Source organism: Rhinolophus sinicus, linkage group LG06 (genome assembly GCF_036562045.2).
Source record: "Rhinolophus sinicus isolate RSC01 linkage group LG06, ASM3656204v1, whole genome shotgun sequence".
In the NCBI taxonomy this organism is placed as follows: Eukaryota; Metazoa; Chordata; class Mammalia; order Chiroptera; family Rhinolophidae; genus Rhinolophus; species Rhinolophus sinicus.
Genome location: NC_133756.1, coordinates 83,796,403 through 83,804,282, shown reverse-complemented (window position 1 = coordinate 83,804,282; position 7,880 = coordinate 83,796,403).

Here is a 7,880-nt window from a genome sequence, read left to right as displayed (position 1 = left end):
TGGAAGACAGGATTGATTATGTCCATGGTTCTGGAGACAGCACGTGGGCCTAGACCTGTGGGACACAGCAAAAACCCTCTTCTCCATGAATCACAGGAGACCAAGAGAGCCGGGCACATGTGATTGTTGGTGGGGGGCAGGAGGTGAGAGTCAGGATAGAGGGAGAAAAAAAAACCATGAAATTTGACTCAGGAAACCTGAATTTGGATCTTGGTTCTGCCACAACTATCTGTTGTATGACCTTGAACATGTTTCATAATTGTTCTGTGCCTCAGTTTCCTCATTCATAAGAAGGGAATGATAAATAACAACAATAATGATATATAATCATTCAAAGATAAAGATGGAAACACTGTTAACTATAAAACAGTGCTTAAATATTAGTTATTATTTGGATAAGTGAAGGGGTGGGGTGGCGGCGGGGGGCCTGGGGTAAGGCTGGGTATCTGGGAGCTGTTCCACACCACAGCTCAGCAAGCTTCAAGGCCAGGAAAGAATTCAATTATTGCAGCGTGTAATTTTCTGTTTGCAAAACTCATATTGTGTATGTAATTGAATCAGAATAAAACGATCCAAAGGCTGTGGACTTGGGATAAGGCTTTGGAGCTGGACTCCGGTGAAGCCAGGCTAGAGGAAGGTTGGCTGCAGTTGGCTGGTGAGGGTGAGGGAGGGGTGAGTTCATGGGGAGTGGAGGGCCAGGCTGGCCCTGGCAGCAAGGGTGCTGCTTCCCATTTTCCTTGGTTCCCCCAAGGCTTGTTTCTGTCAGGTACATAGGCTCTGCAGCCTGGAAGGGATCTCTAGGTGTCACTTACCCCTAGCGGGACATCTGTTTTCTCCTTTGCTGGGACGAGAAGCTCATGCTTCCCCAGTCTGAAGGTTCTGTCCTGTCTCACCTCAACCACCCTCTTGCATCCTCCTGAATTCCATTTCCTTTTTCAACAGAGTGCATTGAAAGCCAAAGAGGTATTTCTTGAGACAAGACATCAGAAACCAAATCAGGGATCGAGGGGTGATTTGGAGTCAGGTGACTAACAGTTCTGGTTTGCCAAGGGCCTGTCTCAATTTTAGGACTGAGGACAACTCCTCAATTCTGGGCACATCAAGTGGTTGGTCCCCCTACTTTGGGGAGGGGATAAATTTCTAAAAAATGAACAATGAGACTCAGACAACCAGGTAGGAACCAGGAAACCAAATGGCCCCTTCTTGAACACAGCCAGCCAACATCGTCCCTGAGGCCAGGGGACAGAGGCCCTCTCTGCGTAGGCTGTGGGGGAGGACATAGCCCCTGTGGTTTTTCTGTAGTCCCTGTTGATGGAAGAATTCAAGAGGGAAAGAAGGGAAAAAAATCTATCTCCCAGTTCTCTATGAATTTATCTGTCCTCAAGGCCTGCTTCCTTTGTCCCAGCTTGCATTGACTGCTCTCAATGGTCCCCTCCTGTGACCAACGCCTTGGTACCGCCTTCCCAAGTCTAGCCTCACACCCTGTCTCTATGTTCTCTGCCAGCCTGCTATATATCCTTTCTATTCCTCGCCAACCCTGGAGAAAGCAAGTGGGATTTGGCAGTTGGTCCAAGCCAGGGAGACTGAGATTGAATTCCTGCAAAGAGCCAAGAGCAGGTCGGAGTCCAGCTGCCTAATGACATTTCCTGAGCACTAACAAATCTGACTCCAAGACAAACAGCCAGCAGCGCTAGGAGAGAAGGAGACTGGTAGCTAGCAGAGGGGGAGGCAGGCGGGGAAAGAGGAGAAAATGGGGACTGGGAGAAAGACAAAGTGAGAAAAAAAAAAGCAGCAAACCCAACCCAATGGCCCAGAATCTCTCCCACATCTGCAGAATCAGAAACACTTATTAATAGCCAGCAAAAGGCAAAGAGGAAGTGTCTCATTGTCTGCTGCTGTCATTCCTCTCTCTGACGAGCACTTAAAATGTCAAGACCCCTTTCAGCAGCTATGCACAAGCAATCAGGCCCTCTCATCGGTCAGTGCGATGTCGCAGTCGCTGCATCTCAGTCTTTAGGACTTATTTCCATGCTGTGTTTTGAGACAGGCGTGTGTGAGCACATAAACAAGTGCTTCTTCTGGGAGGACAGCCTGTGTGGAGGGGTTTGGGCAGGGTGCAGGAGAGAGGGAGGAGACAAGATCCTGTCTACCCTGCTCTGGGAGGTGGGAGGAAAGGTCGTCACACAGGGACAGGTGGAGGGCTGAGCGTCTGCACAGGGGTGGGGACTGACAGCAGAAGGTTTACCTTGCTCTAGAGGGTGGGAGCAGTCAGCTGCTATGGGAAAGAGATTCCATGTGTAACTTTTAAACAACAAATGACTGTTTTCTGGAGGTGGGGGTTCTGTTTGATCAGTGTCTCTTCTGTGAGCAAAATAAGACAAAACAGGCTATAGCTGCAGCAGATGGGGTTTAGGTGGGACAAAAGGAAGGACCTCCTGATTCGTAGTAGTAATTATGAAGCTGAATTGGGCTGGAAAAATCACTGTCCCTGAGGATAGCTACCTGCTGTTACAGTCCCTCTAATATCCTAATGTCCATGGTGGAGTTGGGGTGGGGAGGGTGTAGAACAGAGGAGGGAACAGCTGAGATACAAGGCTTTCTCCAGGAGGTGGTATCTCTAACTGTATTAGTCTGCTAAGGCTGCTGTAACAAAATACCACACACTGGGTAGCTGAAACAACAGAAATGTGCCTCACAGTTCTGGAGGCTAGAAGTCTCCAGATGAAGACTGAGATGAAGGTGTCAGCTGGGCTGTTTCTTCTGAGACTGCGAGGGAGAATCTGTTCCATGCCTCTCGCCTTGCCTAGCTTCTGGTGGATGCTGGAAATGTTTGGCATTCCCTGGCTTGTAGAAGCATCTCCCCAGGCTGGGCCTTCATTTTCACATGGCACTCTCCTTCTGTGCATGTCGGTGTCCAAAGTTCCCTTTTTTATAAGGATACCAGTCATATTAGATTCAGGGCTCACCCTGCTCTAGGGTTAACCTCATATTAACTAATCACATCTGCAATGACCGTTATTTCCAAATAAGGTTACACTTTGAGGTAGTGGGCATGAGAACTTCAACATATGAATTTTGGGGTGACACAATTCAACCAACAACATGTGTCAATAAGAATGAAATAAAATACTTTCAAGAGGGTGACCCAAGAGGCCAGTAGTTGCAGAAAGAATTCCAGCATCTCTTCCCCTTGGCTCCACAGAGACATCCTTGCTACATGTTTCTACTAGACGAGCTAGTATCTGCTTCTCAAACGCAGATATTCTCCATAGCCCCCACTTCTACTCCCCAAAGAGGCAGACGGTCCTGGATGATACGGCTGAAGGGACTCATGGTCACCTTATCATAAAGGACCAGCTAGTGTCCAAAGCATTCTAACCACCAGAAACACAAGGAGGACTGGAGACACATCTCCAAAGTCCCCACTGCAGGTGTCAGGAACGACTTGGTGAATCTGTTCACTTATGAAAGGAGAGAAGGTAAAATCATTTTCTAGTTTGCTTTTTGCTGACCTGACTATGACACAGCCCAGGGATATGGTTAATGTTCAAAGAAAAATTAGCCTGTTGTTCAACATTCTCCATAATGTCCATCCAATTCAATTAGTTAATAGAATCATGAAATGTCAGTGCTGGAAGTATAGAGATAATTCAATCTATGCTCCTCATTTTTTCAGATGAAGAAAAGAATGCTGGGAAAAGATGGAGAGTTGCCCTTGTACACAGTGCGAGTCCAGTGTGGAAACACTCTGATTGGAGGACTCCCAGTCCAATGCTCTTAATTCAGTGAACATTTACTGAGCACCTGCTATAACCAGGGCCCATGCAGGGCACCGTCTGGACAAGGCAGGGATGGGGATAGTCTAAAGGGACCCAGCCACTGCCCTTGGGAGCTAACTGACTGGTGGGAGAAGCCAGAGGTACACCGCTGTTCTCCTCCAGCAGAGGGTGCGTGGCGTATGCTCCTCTCTCCTGCCTGTATTACCTATTGCCCCTCACAGCTAAAGGCTGGGGCTGCCCATCTAACGTGTGGCCTAGAATATCTGAAGCTGACTAGCAGACATGCGAAAGGACTCTGACTGGCACCTCATTGCCCTGCCTTTATAGAACTGAGCCAACAATACAGAACATTTGTGAGTAGGACCAGGCACGCCTCCCTCCTTCACCGCAGTCCTAGCTCAGGCTTCCTGCTCTCTCAGGGCAACTCCCAGTTCCTCTAGCCTCCTTCTCACCCCGTCACAAACTGGACAAGTAGCCAAGAATGGGCATTTGAGCTGATGTGAAGGCCTGCCCAAGGCAGACTGGTCCAAACTCTGTTGTCTGCAGTTCCCTGTCTCCTTTTCCGCTGTGCAGGAATAATGGAGTCAGCTGGTATAAATCTACAGCTTCTACTCTTTGCATCATCCTTAGCCTTCTCTTCCCACATCTGGAAGCCAGTTAGTCCTAGGCTGGGCCAGGAGATCAGACCCAAAGACAAGCAGGACACCATCCATCTTCACTTACCTCTTTGCTTTTCCAGGAGCCTCTGGTCCTAAGTCATCCCCAGATGCACATGGATTTGGGGAAGGGAAGTGGGTATGAAATAGTTGGTAGGTTGACGTCCTTCTAGGTTCCCCCAGGAGACTGAGAGGAAATTGGACTCTCATATTCTGATCTGAAATGGAAGGAAGCACCGAGGGAATGAGGGAACGGATTTGAGTTTCAGAAGGGGTTGTAACAGGGATGGGGATTTAAAAACAAACAGAGGCTCCAGCAGTGTCTTTTTAGTGATAGCCATGGTAACGGACACTGCTGGAATCGTCGCCGGCATGGGGCCTGCTCCTGAGGCTCCAGAAATGTATGCAGTGTTAGGCCATTTTCCATTCCTCTTTGTTATCATTGTTTTCGTTCACAGCAAACCCAAATGCAGGAAAGCACCATGCAAATGGACCCCAACATTCCACATGTGCATTCAGACTCCTCTGCTCCCATATTCCTTGCAAACAGTGTTCAGGGAGCCCCAAGCACACTCAGGAATGTGCACCCACACTGACACCAAGATGCTCCTGGGGTGCTCATATACTCACACAAATGGAAACACAAACGTACATGCAGGTATCTTTGCTCATTCCTGCTTCAGTTTAAAAATACACATTCCCATCATCAGAGATAAGTGGGGGACTTGAGCCAGGTCTCCTGAGACTTTATCCAGGCTTTACAAACATTTTCATGCATGCACACACTCAGTTTCATCTGACATCTTTCCTTCATGTTTACATTCTTGTTCAAAGGCAAGTATATGGTTACATTCATAAATGTATTCACATCCAAAGTCACACAGATGTGGTAACATACTGGTATGTCCAAGTATGTACAATTGACATATGTCTCCTTACTCCATGAGCTTGAGCACCCAGTATCTGCTCCCTCAAATGTATGCACTTGACTAAAAACAAATGCATGCTTGCCCACCTTCTCTTTTGTTCGTGTAATGGCTTCTCAGAGTTGTGAGGCACACTTGCATGTTCGAGTACAATAGTCTAGTGCAGACTGGCAAAGACACATTCCAGAGTTTCCCTTCATGCCTGTTGTTTCTCTCTCACTCTCATTCTCTCCATCTCTTGCTCTCACTCTAAACTTCAGCAAAGCACACTGAGCTGGTGCTTTTTACATGCCCCATCCGAGGTGGAGGAAGGAACACAGACAGTCACAGACTTGGCTTTGAGGCCCATGGGCTCCTCAGCAGGCAAAACCGAGCAGCAATGTAGTACCAGAGCCAGTGTGCTTTCTTAAATTGTGTAAGTCTCCCAAGGAGACAGAAGAATCAAAGCCTCGCCATTTAAAATCCCCACACAACAGAAGGAGAAATAAACACAGAGCTCCCTGAAAAGGCTGAGGCTCCCCTCTCCTGCCTCGCTCCCCAGAAGAAAAGACAAACAGAAAACAAATCAAAATACAAATCTGGACTGAAAGGAGCAATTGTGGGATGAATAGCTCTGGGCATGCTTCGCAGCCCTGGAAACATGCTCCCAGATCCTCAGGACAGGAATGAGAAAGGACTGGTGTAGCAGCGGTCAGAGGGGCAGCCTGGATCAGGCTGACCCAGGTGATGGGGTCCTCGCTCCAAGGCAATAGCGTGGGAAGATCAGAGGCTCGGGAGGGAAATACACCTATAGCTGAGGCCAGCTATACAAGTACCCTTTATGAGGTTCACACACATGTAGCTGGTGTGTGAATCTCATACAGGGTACTTGGCCTTTGAACCAAAGTTTTCTCACCTGTAAAACAAGGATAATGCAAGGTCCTTATGTTCAAGCCTGATTGTGAGAACCAAATCAGATGTCATGAAATCTCCATGCCATGAAATCTTCATAACTTTAATATGTGTCTAGCAAATGATCAAATAAATATCTCAGGAGTCTAGATCACGGAAGGTCTTCAGACTCCTGCTTTCAACTATAACAAATGACTAGAACATTCCCAAAGTATGACCTGTGCCTCCATTCTTGGGTGAAGAAAGGTGTCTAAGGAGAAAAGGAGAGTGAATTTCACAGGCTCCTTTTTCCGCACGTTGAATGGTCTTGTCCTAGGACCTCAGCTTCTTCCTCCTGCTACAGAAGGTCTCCTTTCTCCTAGTCATCCCGCAAGAAATGAACAGGGGGTTTTGCAGTTCACCTTCTCCAGGCTTGGCCCTATACTAAAGCCCATGCAGGTTTCATAGTGCTACAAATTGGGTCTTTGTTCCCAAGTACTGCAATTCAGTTGAAGAGAGATGACCGTTACCTGAAAAACATTACAGCGTCCTTGTATTAGTCTGCTCAGGTTGCTGTAACACAGTACCACAGGCCGGGTGATTTAAACAACAGAGATTCATTTTTCACAGTTCTGGAGGCTAGAAGGCCAAGGTAAATGTGCTGGCAAATCCAGTTCCTGGTCAGGGCTCTTCCTGGCTTGCAGACGGCCATTTTCTCACTGTGTCCTCATATGGCCTTTCCTTTGTGTGTTTGGAGAGAGAGAGAGAGAGAGCTTCCTGATATCTCTTCTTAAGGACACCTCACTTAATTCAATCCATGACACTCCTTGTCCCTCATGGTACCTGCCATTGCAGGTAGATATTAGAGAAAGTAGGCAAGGCCAGGAGAAGGCTGCCTGTGGCAGGTGTTTTAGCATGAAAAGGCATCGATCATACACCGCCACACTGGGGCAAGAAGAAAAGCTTTCAGGCTTAATCCTTGGGTTGTGCATGACTAGCTAGCAAATATGACTGAAGACAGGGGATCATATCTGTACTCTTCCCTGTTCCAAGAAGACTAGAACCCAGGGGCCAGATGACAGAAAAGGCCAACTGCTGGCTCACACAAGTAAGGGTGCTGGAAACCAAACAGGAACGTTATCCTGCCCTTGGAGAAAGTAACTGTGCAACCTCATATAGAATGCGGTGCAGCATCAAAGAGGAGACTCACAATAGTGCAACTACCCCTGTCTGTGAGGAGAACTCCTGCAGTTCTTTTACTGCCTAGCTCAAGGACCATCTCTTCTGTGGACCATCCCTTGCCCCAACACACACACACACACACACGCATGCACACACACACATGTGCAACAACCATTGCTTTTTATTTTGTGCATCTGTAGTCGCTGGTGCCATCCTTTGTAGTAGCATGCTTAAATCATCTATTACTTTTTTAGTCGTTTCAGAATTTGAGGATGTAGGCACCTTAAGGGCAGGAACTTGTCCATCTGGTTCATAACTTAAACTCCAGCATATAACAAATGGAGCCTGGCACTAGGGTGACCAACCATTCTGCTTTGCCTGGGCTGAATGCTTTCCTAGGACAATGGACTTTCAGTTCTAAGACCAGGACAGTACCAGGCAAACAGAAATGATTGGTCACCCTACCC